This window comes from Rhinolophus sinicus, linkage group LG15 (genome assembly GCF_036562045.2).
Source record: "Rhinolophus sinicus isolate RSC01 linkage group LG15, ASM3656204v1, whole genome shotgun sequence".
NCBI lineage: Eukaryota > Metazoa > Chordata > Mammalia > Chiroptera > Rhinolophidae > Rhinolophus > Rhinolophus sinicus.
Genome location: NC_133764.1, coordinates 43,020,922 through 43,036,888, shown reverse-complemented (window position 1 = coordinate 43,036,888; position 15,967 = coordinate 43,020,922). Strand labels below are relative to the sequence as shown.

The window sequence follows — 15,967 nt, the reverse complement described above, 5'->3', positions numbered from 1 at the left end:
GGTCAGCTGGTTGGGTGTGAGCCCCAAATGCCCTTTCTCTTCTAAATCTCACATTTGAAACCAGAAGAAAAGAGGCTTGCTCTGTATTTTTCTTTTCTCTTTTATCTCTTCCTGAGGGCTGTCACTTAGGCAATATACCTATATATATATGCGTGTATTTTCCTGGGAGTCAGAGGAACAGGGAAACTCAGGGCAAGGTTTTACTTCGTCTTTCCCCAATATTATCATACACATCAGAATTTTTTTTTTTTTTTTTCTTAAGGAGCGCGCAGCTCACCTTGGCCATGCGGGGATCAAATCAGCAACCTGGGTGCTACCAGCACCATGCTCTAACCAACTGAGCTAACAGCACCCCTCATCCCCATCAGAACATTTTAAGAAAAAAAGTCTTGATTTTCAGGTATGAAATAATAAAGTCTTCATAATAAGTATGCTTCTTTACGTATAAATTCAACATAGAAAGAGATATATATTTATGTCTAGATTTTAAGCTCCTGCTAGCTATCAGAAATCCAATTTGTTTAAAATAAAATTCAGCCAAATATCCATCAACTGTTGAATAGAGAAATATGGTGTATGCGTATAATGGAATATTTATTTTTCAGCAATAAAAAGAAAGTAAGTACATGCTACAACACGGATGAACCGTGAAAATATTATGCTATGTAAAAGAAACGAGTCACAAAGGGCCACCACATATGAAAGATTACCGTGTTTCCCCGAAAATAAGACCCAGCCAATCATCTCTAATGCGTCTTTTGGAGCAAAAATTAATGTAAGACCCAGTCTTATTTTACTATGAGACCAGGTCATATATTATGTAAGCCTGGGTCTTATATTAATTTTTGCTCCAAAAGACGCATTAGAGATGATTGTCCAGCTAGGTCTTATTTTCAGGGAAACACAGTAATTGTTCTAGGACTAGGTGGGAGAATGAGGGAAAATAGGAGTGACTGCTAATGGGTTTAGGGTTTCTTTTGGGGGTAATGAGAATGTTCTAAAATTGATTGTGGTGACGGATACACAACTCTGAAGATACTAAAAGCTATTGACTTGTACACGTTAGGTGAATTGTATGGTATGTGACATATCTCAATGAAGCTGTTAAAATTAAGTCAAACTTATGGCTATAATGAGTTTATAGTAAACCAAATGGAAGTACATAACTCAGTGTGATAGAGTGGAAGGAAAATGGTTTTTAAATTGGGGACCTTATATTCTAATATGGACTGGTCATTTTGAACTTAGGCCAGAAACAATAAAGCCAGTATTTACTGAGTACTGTACCTACTAGGTGCCAGTCACTGTAATATGGGGCTGTGAGCCTCAGTTTCTTCATCTGCATAATGAAGAGGTGTGTTATAGAATCTGTAAAGATTTCTTGCAATTCTAAAATTCTCCTTTGTAGGTGGGAATGAAAAACAGAAAGGAGAGGGCCTTGAGATTGAGTCCCGTTGGTCAACTCCTAATTATGTAGTTGGTAACACTAACTCCTATACCCAACAGCTTGGATAAATTGCCAGCACCCACCTCTAACCCCAAGAGCTGAGATTATTGTTAAAGACTAAGAGTCATTCAGGAAAACAGGTCATGCTGTGGACTTTAGAGTAAACGTTTACTCTTGATTCCTAAAAGGAAGGAAATTCCATTTTAAGAGATTCTTTGGCCTTGCAAAAATAGAGGCCAGTAAGGGAGCCGCGGAGGGGAGGCGTTGTTGAGGGCAGGAAGGGAGGAGATTCTTCCTAAGTACAATAACTATAATCACTGGAAGACTAAAATGACTAGTCCTGTTGTTTGTCTAGCCTTCTGGAACTTTTAGTTATTTCTACATGAATCAGTTTCTCTGGTGTTTCCCACATGGGAAGAGAGGATGTCTCTCTGCTGACAGGGGAAGAGAAAAGAGGGCTCCCAGTTCACAGGCCTTCCACCTATGGCGGTGTGAAATGATAAGTGATTCATCACCCCTTACAAACGAGAATGTGCTCTGCGACAAGGAGAAGCAGCATTTGCCACCTCAAAATATGCCTCTTTGGGATATATTAAGCTGTTAAATAATGAAAGACTCAGAAAGAACCTTGGAACTTCACCCTCCCTGCCTAAAAGAATTTGGAGGATGTGCTCCAGGAAGGGAGCTATTACTATTGAGTGTGATAGAGAGGAACCTAGAAAGGCGCTTTGGATCAAAGTCCTGTCGGTGTCCCATTGGGAAAGATCCCAGCAAACACTGATTTACCAAACATTTGTTTTTCCATCTCCATGAGAATTGCCTTCCTGCCCAAATCACAACCCCACCTTCTCCTTGGTTCAGGATGGTTCCAGATGACATATAAGCCTCAACTTCCCCATCTGTTCTCCAGTCCCGTACTGCTGTGGCATCCCAGTATATATACGCGTAATACATTTGGTTATTTTCTCCTGTTCATCTGTCTCATGTTAATTTGATTATTAGTCCAGCCAGAAGCATTACTTTTTAAAATATGTATATTTTAAAAATTAGGGTTAGGAATAATTTTTTGTCCTTCCCCACAGTGAAGCAGCCTAGGTGTAGAATTCAAGGCTCTCGAAAAATGCCAGAGGACTTTTCTGAGCCCGTAGTTTTTCCTTTGAAAGCTTTTTTAAGGTGTCAGGATATGATGAATAAATGTGTCCAGGTTGAAGTTGAAGAGGCTGAGTACGTGGCTGAAGCAAGAATCCCAGTATCTGAGGCTGTTTTTGATGGGACCAAGATCCATTGGCCATATTTGTGTTCAGGTCTATTTCCTCTCCACCTCCTTCTGACTTGCGTAGAGTGGAAGAAGAGGAGGCCCATCCCCACCTCACAGGATACTTTTTACACAAAAGCTGAAGTTCATTCTGGGAATAAAAGACATGTTGTCAAAACAGTGAGTTGGTTGAATTTCACGCTCCTTCCCCGCATTATAGATGAAATGCATACTCACTATAGAAAACTTGCTAAATACAGAAAAGCACAGAGAATAAAATCCTCCAGATAATCCCATCTTCCAGATATCACCTGGTTAACATTTAACAGTCTGTAAGGTGATTCAGGAACTCTTCGATGTCGTTGTGGAAGAGGAGTCAAGTGCAAGAGGACTGCTTGCTTTCTTTGGAGCAAGTAAGCATCCAGTGAGACTCCCCAGCAAGAAACCTGAATTTTATCCCCTCTACCTTGCCCTCTCTCTTGAATCTCCTAAATTGATAGATGAGAAAGATATAGATTAGAATTTTAGGAAACATCAGACAACCTGGAGCCCATTTCCAAAAAAGACTTTAACTAAATTTCATTGTGGATGACACTGCAAACCCATTCTAGTTTAGAATTTAATTTTGACACACTTACTAACAGTCATGCTGGGAAAAGAATGGAGATGAGAAGAAACTAAATTTTTTAAATGCCAATTAATTTGCGTCTATGATTTGGGGGGAAGGTCTCAATGACTCAACACATCACTTCTGAAATCCACCATCTTTAAGAATACAGTGCAATTCAGCCAACACTTGTTGCCTGTTGAGTGCTGGGTCATGTGCTAGGTCCAAGGTGAAGGTCCTAGCCCAAGGTCAGGATGAATCAGGCACAATACTTGCCATCAAGACGAGTAGTCTAGTAAGGGAGGCAGACCTGGGAAGCATAAATCACAGGCAAGTGCAACTCTCTAAATATGTACAAGGAACAGTGATGATAAAGAGGAAAGAATGGTTAACTCTATTTGGAGGTCCTTTAGGTGAGGGTTTCCTGGAGGATTTTGCCAAGGAAAAGGTAATCTAGGCAGAGGCGTGGCTTAAAGGTTAACTCACAGATTCAGATAAACAGAGAAATTTCATTTATTTGTTTTGTCAAAACCCAATCTGGCCCACTTCAAGAGACCTTAGTCACAGCGCAGACCTAATTCAAAGGAAAGCTTGGTCAAAAGGAATTATTGAAACAGTCTCTTTAGGTCTCTGGCAGTCTCTCTTAGATAAGAATTCTGAGTCTTTGAGCTAATCTCTCCCTCTCCTGTTCTTTCCTTATGAGTATTCAGGGTTATGGGGAAGAAGTGTGTCTTCTGCCACTTGATCGAGGTGGATAAAGCTGAATGACGCCTTTGGATCCACACATGACCTTTGCTCTCTGTCTTCTGGTCTCTAAGTGATGTTCCTTGCTTGCCTGGTCTCTGGATATCCAACTGGCCTTCAAAGTTGAAGTTTTGAGCTACTGGAACTTAGGGTCCATTCTTTTGGTATCACTCCCTAACTTGTTCTCCTTTGACTCTGATGTTACATGAGAGGTCTCTGAAGTCTAGCTGTGATGGGAGCCTTCCCAGCAGCCCTCACTTCAGTGCTGCCTGCTGCCTACCATCCACCCCACTCGAAGTTCCCAGGTTGAGCTCAGAAAGCTAAGCCTCTGGGCCTCCCATGACTTAACCCCACAGCACAGCCAATTTGAATGCTTATTCCCAAGTTTGATAGGGGTTGGTCTTCAGAGCAGTATCTTTCTAAGCCCCAGATGAGAGGAGGGTAGGGTCCTCAGTGTTTCTTTCTTTTACTGAACACAACTCCTACTCTCTGGGACAAAGCCTAGACTTCTAAAACTGTGGACATATATCTGAGTTTTTTCCTCTTCATTCCTGTTCTCCTTGCCTCCTTCCTACCTACCAATCTTCCAATCTGGAAAAACGACACCTTCTTTCCATATGTTCTTTCTCAATCTCAACTTCAACTCCTGGGTAAAACTCCTCTTAATAATGAGCAGAGGTATTTTCTCTCCATCTTGGGAGTCCTGCAGGCTAGGCTACTGATACGCTAAATGTGGTGGTGGGGTAGAGAACTATAGGTAGGGGTCAAGAACTTTGATTAACCGGGCTAATGTCTTGGTGTATGTGCTGTGTTGACGCACGAAATGTCCATACCCGTAGAGAATTTTTGTGAGAGTTTATTGGAGCCGAACTGATGCCATATACTGGGGAACAAGATCTCAAATGCTCCAAAGAATAACAGTTTTACAGCTGCTTTTATGCATTTGAAATTAAGGAGGGGATGTACACGGAGGTGGGAGAAAGCAAGGCAGGGATTGGATTACAGGATACTTAACAAGATCATGTGCTCTCTTGAGAATTAATACCTCCTTCAAGGGGTATCACTTCTGGCACTTCAAAGGTGTGTTAACCTAAAGGCACAAGAAGAATGGACAGGGTTGGCTTAAAACCTTTCACTAAAGAAGTTATAAGCCTGGGGCATGACTACCCACCATAACCTGCCCAGTTAGGAATTTATGATCAGATCACCCTGTATGGTTATTTTCCCTAGAACCCTTTTTTTCCATGCACAGTTTACACTGGTCTTACTTACATCTTTCTCTTTGCATTCCATCTGTATCTGTCTAATCTCCCTCCCTGCCTTGCCATCCCCCATGTTAAGGTAATGGCAGTGGTATGGGCTTGATAAATATTTGAGAGATCTAATGGACAGAACTTGGTAGACTTAGGAGATAGAAAGGGACTCACAGTTTTCTTGCTTGGGCAAATGGGTAAATGGTGGTATATTACTAATCAAGAGAGCTAATTCAGAAGGAACGTAGCTTTTTAAAATAAAATAATAAGTTTCTTTTGGACACTTTTCGTTTGAGTTGTTTCTGGACTGGATCACAAAAAATACTGGTCGCTGGACAAACCATCTGAAGCCAATTTTTGAATAAGTTAAGTCTTGTTTGTGGATTATACTCCTTGATCCAATAGTCACCCTTTAGATTTTATACAGTCAACTATTTTCTACCAAATAAACGGTTGAAATCAGCAACCCTAAGGGAATGGGGATTTTATTGGGTAAGGGAAAGAAGCCTGAACTTTTTTAGAAATTTATGTCACTGCTTCTTAGCTAGGTAGATTTGGAAAAAAGAAGATTAAGAAAAAACTTTAGTGTCTTCTTCCCCCAACTTTCTGCCTCCCGTTTTACAGCTAAAGAGACTTAAGTTCTAAAGATTGAGGAAGCAGAATGAGGACACTGGCCACAGAGATTGGGGTGGGGAGTGGAGATCCCAGAAGATGGTAAAATAATTCCCCAAAACTAAAGAGAAAGATCATTTTAAAACAAGCAAAATTACTTTACAATTTTGTACGGATAAGACTTTACTAGGTCTAGAGAATACCTGGAATCTATCCTCAGGTTACCACGTCACCGGGGGGATAGCTGACTATTCAAAAGGAACTATATATACATACACACTTTGCAAACTGTAAAGTGCGATCACAAATGTTAACATCAACCTCTATTTCTCAGAAAGGTACAAAAACCCAGCTCTAAGGACAAGGTCAATCCACAAGCAGAGAACAGGATATAAACCAAAACACAGTAACATACTGTTGAATATGTTTTCTATTTAAGGTGTACAGATTATCTGAAATAAAACAGAAAAAGAGGGGCTGGTTGGGAACAAAGTGTGTGTCTGGAAGGTAAATAATCCACAGAGCCTCTATGACCTTTGTCCCTTTTTTCCTTCACATATTCATGTATGAAAATGACTCAGCCCTAACACTGGTGGCTTATTTTTAGTAGGGGCAATGGGAGCCAGGTGAAATCTTAAGCATCGTAACCATCGCCAATTGACAGCCTCACACATCAGCAGCAGGGAACAGAAACTCATTTGTTCATTTCAACTTGATATGTGTGACTCAAGGGGCACCAGAAAGCCTGCCTCTTTCAAGATACATATTTGCTCTCTCTTTGTGCCCCAGTGCTGGAAATTCCCAAATGGAGTCCAGTTTCTCATTTCATAATTGAGGAAGCCTCCACAGTTAGTGTAAAGTTATGTATGGCTGTGTTGGAACAAGTATCTGGAGCTCTGAACGCTCAGCTCAGTGTCCATTCCACCTCCCTTTTTTCAAGTTCCTAAGTCAAAAGCCAAATAATTCATTTGACATAAGACCACAGGGCAGAATCCCGGGCTGGTGTCTTATTCTAATGTAATATAAAGGTTTCATATAGAGGAATGACATTCTGTTGTTCAAATTAGCAGAGACCAAGATTCTGAGAGACATATTCTTTACTGCTTTGTAAAAACGTTAAAATTCAAACTCTCAGCCAAGCATGAAGCAATAAACAACAAGGGGTGTGGAGTTAACTGCTGGGGTCTGAACTGTGCTTCTGCCACTTACTAGCTGTGTGATGTCTTGACTAAGTTACTCTCTGTGCCTCAGTTTCCTCATGTGTAGAATCAGGTTGAGAATGAGAGTACACAAGGAGGTATATATTTTTTCTCAACATAGGAACTTTTTTTTTTATGCTAAGTGAAATAAGTCAGACAGAAAAAGCAGAGAACCATATGATTTCACTGGTATGTGGTATATAAACCGAAAACAACAAAAGAATAAGACAAACAAATGAGAAACAAAAACTCACAGACACAGACAATAGTTTAGTGGTTACTAGAGGGTAAGGGGGGTGGGGGGGTGGGAGATGAGGGTAAGGGGGATCAAATATATGGTGATGGAAGGAGAACTGATTCTGGGTGGTGAACACACAGTGTGATTTATGGATGATGTGATGTGGAATTGTATACCTGAAATCTATGTAACTTTGCTAACAATTGTCACCCCAACAAACTTTAATTAAAAAAACAAAAAATAAAAATAAACAACTTTTTTTAATCAGTAGGAGTTGTCCAGAAATAGTTTGGGAAATAGTGTGGTCCCCAGCAATGGAGCTATTTAAACCTAGCTTGGGTGGCACATGGCAGAGATGTGGTCAAAGGAAACAAAGATTGGAGTTGGAATAGGTGAGTTTTAAGATCCTATTCACTAGATTTCTGATCTTAAAATTATTAAGCTGGCAAAATTTATTTCCTTTTGGAGCCAACCACTCCTTTTTTCTTCTACTTTTTCTAATTCTAATATTTTACCCGCATTAGCCTTTCATTTCCTAAGACTCAATGACTGCTTGAGACCACGGGATACCCAGAGTCTGATACTATTACATAGGCCCACCAGTTCCTCTACCCTCCTTCTGTACCCAGTCTTTAATGTCTTGATCCCAATGAGTTGTTACAGAAATAAATAAATAAATAAATAAATAAATAAATAAATAAGGCTCCCCATCCTAATTCTTACAATATTCTTAAAATATAAATGACTTAAGTCATTCACTTTATGTGTTCTTTTCTCAGGGATACACCCCTTTTTAAAAGGAAATATTTATTTGCTAGTTGTTTGTTTGGTATAATCACAAACATAAAAACAAAGACTATGAAGGGTACCAGAATATGCCATCCCCAAATTCAATATGCCTCTGGCATATGGATTATTTGGAACTAAAGGCCGTTGAGAACCAGCAGACTGGGGAAAAGCTGTAAAAAAAAAGGGCACAAATTTTCCTTTGGTCAAGGAAATATCCATGTGTAAAAGGTGTCTCTCTTTCCCCTCACCAGGAAGAGGAGGACTCTTGACAACTCTTATTAATGGAGAAGGCATCCACTCAAATCTGCATCACAAACCTTACTAAACAGCACGTGTTTACCGTACTTCCTAGTCACCTGCCCATAACTTGCTTCCCCTGCCCAAAAGCCCCAAATCCCTTTTCCTTTGTTTAGCCAAAGATGTTGTACCAGCCCCAATTCTAAAGTCCCTCCTTTGGGGTGCTGATCACTAGGTGTTTCTATGTACACCTGTGCCATGCACATGTTAATAAACATGTTTGTTTTTGTTTTGTTAATCTGTCTTTAGCCAGTCTAACTCATAGGGTCCCAGCTAAAGAACACAAGATGGGTAGAGGAAAATATTTTTTTGTTCCTCCCCTACAGCTGGAAAGAAGTATGCAAACAATAATAATTTTTATGTTGGTAGAATTAATTTTTCTTTTAAGTTGCCTTAAATACTGCTCTTGTAGTGTGTTTAGTAAAGAACAAAAGCATGACAGTAATGATCATTCTGATCAGAATGTGAGTGAACTGTGGCAGCGAAAGACCTGTTTCTACCAGAAGGATTTGGGGCCTGTGGGGAAGGGGAAAAATTCCCCTTTCCCTCCTCTGGTTCATTTTGGCTGGCCAAATAATGAAATCAACAGGAGGCAAATTGACAAGAGAAAATCAAATGTAGTATCCTGTGCATGGGAACTTCTTAGGTATGCAGGGTCTCTGACTGTCTCATGTATGGGGGGTTCCTGTGCACGGGATATTACATTTGATTTTCTCTTGTCAGTCTCCCTCCTGCTGAGTTTTTAGTCATCCACAAAGAACCAAAGGAGGCAAAGGGGAATGTTTTTCCCCCTTCCTCACAGTTCTGGCTCTGTAATTAGGATAAGAAAAACAGACCTGTAGTAAATAACACTTTGTTCTGCCCTATAGGTAGATCAAAAGAAGTTACCTCTGAAAATCTCTTATGGGCAAGGCCTCTAGTTTAAATTGTACATTAACTATATAGGGGAGGGGACAGAAGTTTCTCTTGAGCCGAAAGCTAAAATGGCCTTTAGCTCAAAGTAATCTGCATAGCACTGAGGCACATGTAGGGGTGACTCGTTCTGTACCCCCACAGGCTCTTTCTCAGGGGTCTTTTTGTCTGACCTGTATTAAACTGTCCTAGGGAGATACTGGACCTGTCTTCCAGATGATTTGCTCAACCAGCTTTTATCCCTTCAGTATTTCCCGTCTCCCTTACTTCACCTCATTCCAGAGAAAGAGTGTTTCTTGCTCTTAATAACTCCAATTTTAATTACAGAAAGTTCAGGGGGGTCCTTCCAGAACACTCTCAGCTGGATAGCTCCTGGAAAATGACTAGATGGAAAACTAAGCATGAAGACCAGAGAGAAAACATTCCAAACTGTGAGGCATGCCGTCAAAGGACAAAGGCAAGGTCATCTAGCAGGAGATAAAACACTCAAAGAACAAGAATCAGATTAAACTCTCATTTGTGGGTTTAGAGGTGGAAGGTTAAAGTCCATGGTATAAGTGGATGGGCTGTGAGTAGACTGGGAAAGGAAGAAAGATTACAGGGGAGGATACATTAATAAGAAGGCAGACATTTCCTGCTCATAGAATGCCACCTGCTCCTCCATACTTCCTACCTCCCTTACAGTTACAAGGCCATGTGACTAGTTCTGGTCAGTGGGTTGGAAGGAGCAGTGATAAGCATCCCCTCCAAGCCAAACCAATCATGTAAGAGATAATGCATGACTCTCCAGCTGTCTCCTGCTGTGGTGTGCAGAGGTTTTGTAGAGATGGCAGAGCCACACGTTAGAAAGAACTAGGTTCTCACAATGACTGCACGTGGGGAACTAACTGTAGTGGTACTGGCCGTTCAGCAGACTTTGGGTGAGTAAGTTTGGTTTGTTCAGTGCAATGGACTGAATGTTTATGTACCCCCCAAATTCATATGTTGAAATCCTTTAGGAGGTAGGACCTTTGGGAGGTGATTGGGTCAACAAGGTGAAGCTCTCATGAATGGCATTAGTATCCTGATAAAAAAGAACTCAGAGAAATCCCTTTTCACTTCCACCATGTGAGGTTACAGTGAGAGGATTGCTGTCAGTGAGGAAGGGGATTCACACCAGGCACCGAATCTGTCAGCAGCATAATCTTGGACTTCTCAGTCTCCAGAACCACGAGAAATCAATGTTTGTTGTTTATGTGGACAAAAAAGGGGTTCTTTGGAAAGTAACCCCACAGGGTGATCTGATCCTAAATTCCTAACTGGGCCAGTTATGGTGGGTCGTCATGCCCCAGGCCTACAACTTCTTTAGTGAAAGGTTTTAAGCCAGCCCTGCCCATTCTTCTTGTGCCTTTAGGTTAACACACCTCTGAAGTGCCAGAAGTGATACCCCTTGAAGGAGCTATTACTCCTTAAGAGAGCACATGATCTTGTTAAGTATCCTGTAATCCAATCCCTGCCTTGCTTTCTCCCACCTCCATGTACAGTCCCTCCTTAATTTCTTTTCTTTTTAAAAAGATTTTATTGGAGAAGGGGAATAGGACTTTATTGGGGAACAGTGTGTACTTCCAGGCCTTTTTTTCCAAGTCAAGTTGTTGTCCTTTCAATCTTAATTGTGGAGGGTGCCGTTCAGCTTCAAGTTGTTGTCCTTTCAGTCTTAGTTGTGGAGGGCGCAGCTCAGCTCCAGGTCCAGTTGCCATTTTTCTAGTTGCAGGGGGCGCTGCCCACCATCCCTTGCGGGACTCGAGGAATTGAACGGGCAACCTTGTGGTTGAGAGCCCACTGGCCCATGTGGGAAATGAACCGGCAGCCTTCGAAGTTAGGAGCATGGAGCTCTAACCGCCCTCCTTAATTTCAAATGCATAAAAGAAGCTGTAAAACTGTTATTCTCTGGAGCATATGAGATCTCGTTTCCTCACAACTGTCATCAGTTTGGGGTCAAACTCTTATAAAAATTCTCTACAGGTTTGGACATTCTTACGTGGACAATTTATAAGCTACCTAGTGTGTGTTTTTTGTTGTTGTTGTTATAGCAACCTAAATGGACTAAGACATCAAGCCATTGAGACTTGGGAATATATATATATATATATATATATATATATATATATATATATATATATATTTTGTCTGCAGCACAACCTAGCCTATCCTAACTAATAGAAAAGGCACTACAATCATAATATTATATAAATTGCATATTAGGTGAAATTCAACACCAATCTGGAGAGGCTGAAGGGAGGAAGGAGAAATTTGCTGAACCAGTCTAGTATCATAATCATCATCAGTGAAGACAAAAGATACTGGGCCCATGTCAAAGACACCCAGAAGGAGTCCTGGAGAGTCAAACCACATGAAAGCAAGAGGGAGATTAATGCTAAATCCCTGCTCTCAGCATTGAGCCTCTTCAGCCACTTCCCCTTGAGAGTTTTAGCCTGAAAGATTACACCAGAGTCAAGGCAAAGGGAAAAACTATTATAGGCAAAGAGCCATGTTTTTGCTGAAGACTTTATTATACCTAAACTTTGAAAGTAGAAACAAGAGGAGGGTTGTAAGAAAATATAAACATAAATGGGATTGAAGAGTTTAAGGAGAAAAGATCAATGGTATGAGTGTCATTGTTCATAGACAAGAAAACATAAGGGTGTCAAAAGAAGGCAGTGTTACTGAATAGGAAGACAAAAGATGACTGAGGTAATTTGGGCTGGACTGATGTGATTTTTAAGGTCTCACTGGGCCAGGGAAGTCTAAAATCTCTGAGTAAGCTCTGGAGCAAAAGTCAGATGGATTCACAGTCAGGCTCTGCCACTTAACTAGCAGCCTTCAGAGTTAGGAGTTTTGTGGCCTTGGGTAAGTTATTTAACCTTTCTGTGCCTCGGTTTCCCATTCTAAAATAGGAATTAGAATAGTGTCCACCTCAGATGGTTGTTGCACCAGACTATGCGAGGAGTCTCTCAGGACTGCCTTCCCCAGTCAGCAAATAATGTGGGTTTCCCCAAAAATTCCCTCTTGGACCCTCCGTCAGGGATCAGGGCCTCACTAAGAAGATTGAGGAGGTAGTTTCCATATGTATAGTCTAGAGCCAGAAGCAGACAGATGAGCTGGGTGTCCTTTTTGTGAAACAGAGGCAATTGCCTTCACTAAATGATCCTGCTGTTTGATTTGTAGTTTGACTCTGGAGTCAAAGGTGAGAGGGTTCATACTTCATTCTTGATTATGGTCCATGAGGATTCCCTGGGGGCTCATTTCCAATTACTGTTATTAATGTTCTTTCTTTGCCCTGCATCCCAAGATGTCTTTCTGTTTCTCACACGTGGGCATAATGCATTAGTTGCTTTGATTCCTTAAATCATTAATAAGAGGACAGTCATGCCCTGAATCAATTCTATTCTTTGTATAGTATTAGAGCTCGTTGTCTCTAATTATGGTCTCAGATTATGATTTCTTTGCACACCATAGGTATCCTCCCCATGGAAGTAAGACCTAGGAATAAAGCTTTGTGCATAGTTCAGCACACACGTGGTTTAGAGCTCAGGCTCTCATGTTGGCGTTGCATGGACTGGCTTTATATACTGGTTCTACCTTTTCCAGCTGTCTGAACTTGGGCAAGTTACTGACCCTGAATGAGCCTCAGTTTCCCCACTTAAAAATGTGGGTAACACTATTTACCACATTAAGTTGATAAATGGATTAAACAAGTTACTGTAAGTAAAGCACTTTGTGCGTGGCACAGGATAATCTTTCAATAAACATATTATTATTCATTTCTGTGTCACAAATGAATGGTAATTATTGCTTTTAAAATAATTTTTATACCCACAGATCACTTTTATGCAGATAATTCCCATAGGTCTCTCCTTAGGCTAGCATTTCTTCTGAACCGCAGAGAAGTATCTTCAATTGATTACTGCATATTTTCTCTCTTGTATCACCCTCCATCAGATTCAACATTACACCATACTCCTCTTTCTCTAGCTGGCTCCCTCTGGTCTTCCCTATTTCTGTTAATATCGTTAATTGTCAGTTTCTTAGGTATAAAAATTTTATCACCCATAGCTATAAAAAAAAACCCAGCTGACATTTATTATTTACTATGTGCCTGACACTGTGTTAAATTTTCATTGAATTAGTTTATATAATCCTCACAATAATCTTATGATTTGGTGACTATTAGTACTCCCATTTAGCAAACATAGAAACTGAGGCTTTGTGATGTTGAGTAACTTGTCCAAGGTCACATAACTAATAAGTGACTGAGCCAAGAATCAAGGCCCATTTTCTGAAAACAGCCATGCTCTTTTAAGCACTACCACTGCTATGCTATAGTTCCTCTCTATCCCTTGTTGATCATATCTAATCACCTCCCAAATCTTGTCAGTTTATTCTGGGAATTCTATCATAAACATTCCTTTGACCACTTTAATTCAGAGGAGGTGATATCTATCCTCATACCTTGATCCGCCTAATGGGTCCCTGCTTCCAGCCTCTCCCTGTCCCATCTATCCTTCAGATTATAACTAAATTCTTCACTGTCTAAAACAAAGCTCTCCCCATGTACCACTGTAATCTTGAACAAATCAGGCCATCTCTTTTGGTCTGTTTGTATCTCTGTAAAGTGAGTGAAGTAGATGGCTTCAACAAATGAGTTCAAAATGTTTCTCATGTCACTGTCCTACCCCTCAAACTTCAATGACTTTCCATTAACTGTAGCTTAAAGTCTCAACTTTATGGACTAGCATTTAAAGCTTGTCACTAATCTGGTGGTCTTTTCCCCACTGGTCCAGAGCATTCTTTTAGGAGTCTAATCAGTTTCTCATTTGCTACTTTTCCCTGCTTGCTTTCCATCCTTTGCTTTTGCTATTTTCCTGATTCCCTGATACCTACAGACTTATCTATTTACCTCTTCTTTTTGTGTATCCAAATGCTACCTCCTCTATAAAATCTTCCCCCTACTTTATTCAGGCATCCCAGTGACCACTCTTCCTTGCTCTACAATAATTGATATCTTAGCACAGTTAACTAAACATTACTCCTATTATTATTTTTTGGGGGTGAATACATTTGATTAGCAGTTTTGCTTGTTTGTTTTTAGCAAGGGGTGGGTGGAAGGCCAGTGATTTGATGTTTGAGGTAGTGATATCCCATTCTTAGAGGTTTTAAGCAGAGGCAGAAATCCCTTGCAAGGATTTCTGGAGAGGGGATTGGTCCATATGCCCATTAAAATTACTTTTAGTACTAAATTCTTATTGTTCTCTGACTTGTTTTGCAGAAACATTTACCTGTGGAAGCCTGGAGGGCTGTGTGTAGGGTTGGGAAAGGAAGGTTAGGGTGGAGTCATGGAATTAGGATGGCTTCCAGGAGAGATGAGACTGTCCTGTTTTCTACTGCCCAACCCACTTCTCTAGCATCTGTCTGGGCAAGACCTTACTTCCCTACCTAATAAGGCTTAAATCATCCTGGCTCATGGTCTTGAAGACTCTGTTAATCAACAGCATTGAAATAATCAAACTGTTAGGCTCCATCCCAGACCTACTGAATCAGAATCTGTATTTTATGTGACTTGTTTGTACACAGAAGTTTACAAGCACTGTACAGGGGGCCTCAACCACTAAAAAGGAGCTTTGTAGATAATTCTATTGAACTGATATTAACAAACTCCAAGAAAGAAAGAAAAAGAAAAAAAACAAGCAAGCAAGAAAGAAATAAGACAAAGAAGGGAGGGAGGGAGGGTGGGAGGAAGGAAAGAAAGAAAGAACTCTTAGTTTTACATTTGACATTTAAATCTATGATCCATTTTGAGTAAATTTTTGTTTAAAGTGGGAGGTTTAGGCCGAGGTTCTTTTTTTTTCTCTTTTTCTGTAGATGTTCAATTGCTCAGCACCATTTATTGAAAAGGCTCCTGATTCTACTTTGTACCTTACCCCCACCCCATTCCTCCTACAGCAGTCAGAATGATTAAAAAAAAAAAAAAAAAGTGTGTCAGATTATGTCATGCCTTGTTCAAAACTCTGCAATGGCTTCCCATCGCAGCATAATCTGGCCCTCCTCCCCAGCGGCATTTTCTACCAATGGATCCCCACTATAACACTCTCAGATAACCACTGGACTTCCTCCCTCACTTCACGCAAGTCTATTCTAGTACTGTCACCTCCTCGCAGAGATTTCTTCAACCAACTTTTTAAAACAGTTTACTCTTTCAATCTTTCTCCCTGCCCTGCTTTTTCTTAACAGCACTTACATAATGCCATATACATTTGTTTATTGTTTGCCCGCATTCCCAACCCCACCAGAAGCTCCAAGAGCGTTTACTGCTATACCCTCAGGCCCTAGCACAGTGCCTGGCACACAGTAAGTACTCAGTATTGATTGCTTGACAGATTGGAATGAACACATAAATGTAAAGCAAGAGAGACTTGTCTACCTCTAGATCAGGCGCTCGTTCAGACTTCATGCAACGTGTGAGCGCCACCTGCCGGGAAGCCAATTTGTTCCGGAACGAAGGTTAGTCACAGAATCAAAAAAAAAAAAAAAAAAAAAGATGGACGCAGTCTGCCGGAAGAGAAAAAAAAAGCACTAAC

The 15,967-nt window shown here is 40.6% G+C and overlaps 1 long non-coding RNA gene across 1 annotated transcript; it reads right to left on the bottom strand.

Annotated features, from left to right (window-relative positions):
• Positions 1-2,463: 2,463 nt before the first annotated feature.
• LOC109447034 (uncharacterized) lies at positions 2,464-15,949 on the bottom strand. The gene is made up of 3 exons (XR_002137309.2): positions 15,811-15,949; positions 2,940-3,190; positions 2,464-2,853 (listed from the first exon to the last, which is right to left on the bottom strand). It is a non-coding gene; the product is annotated as an uncharacterized LOC109447034 (long non-coding RNA).
• Positions 15,950-15,967: the final 18 nt, after the last annotated feature.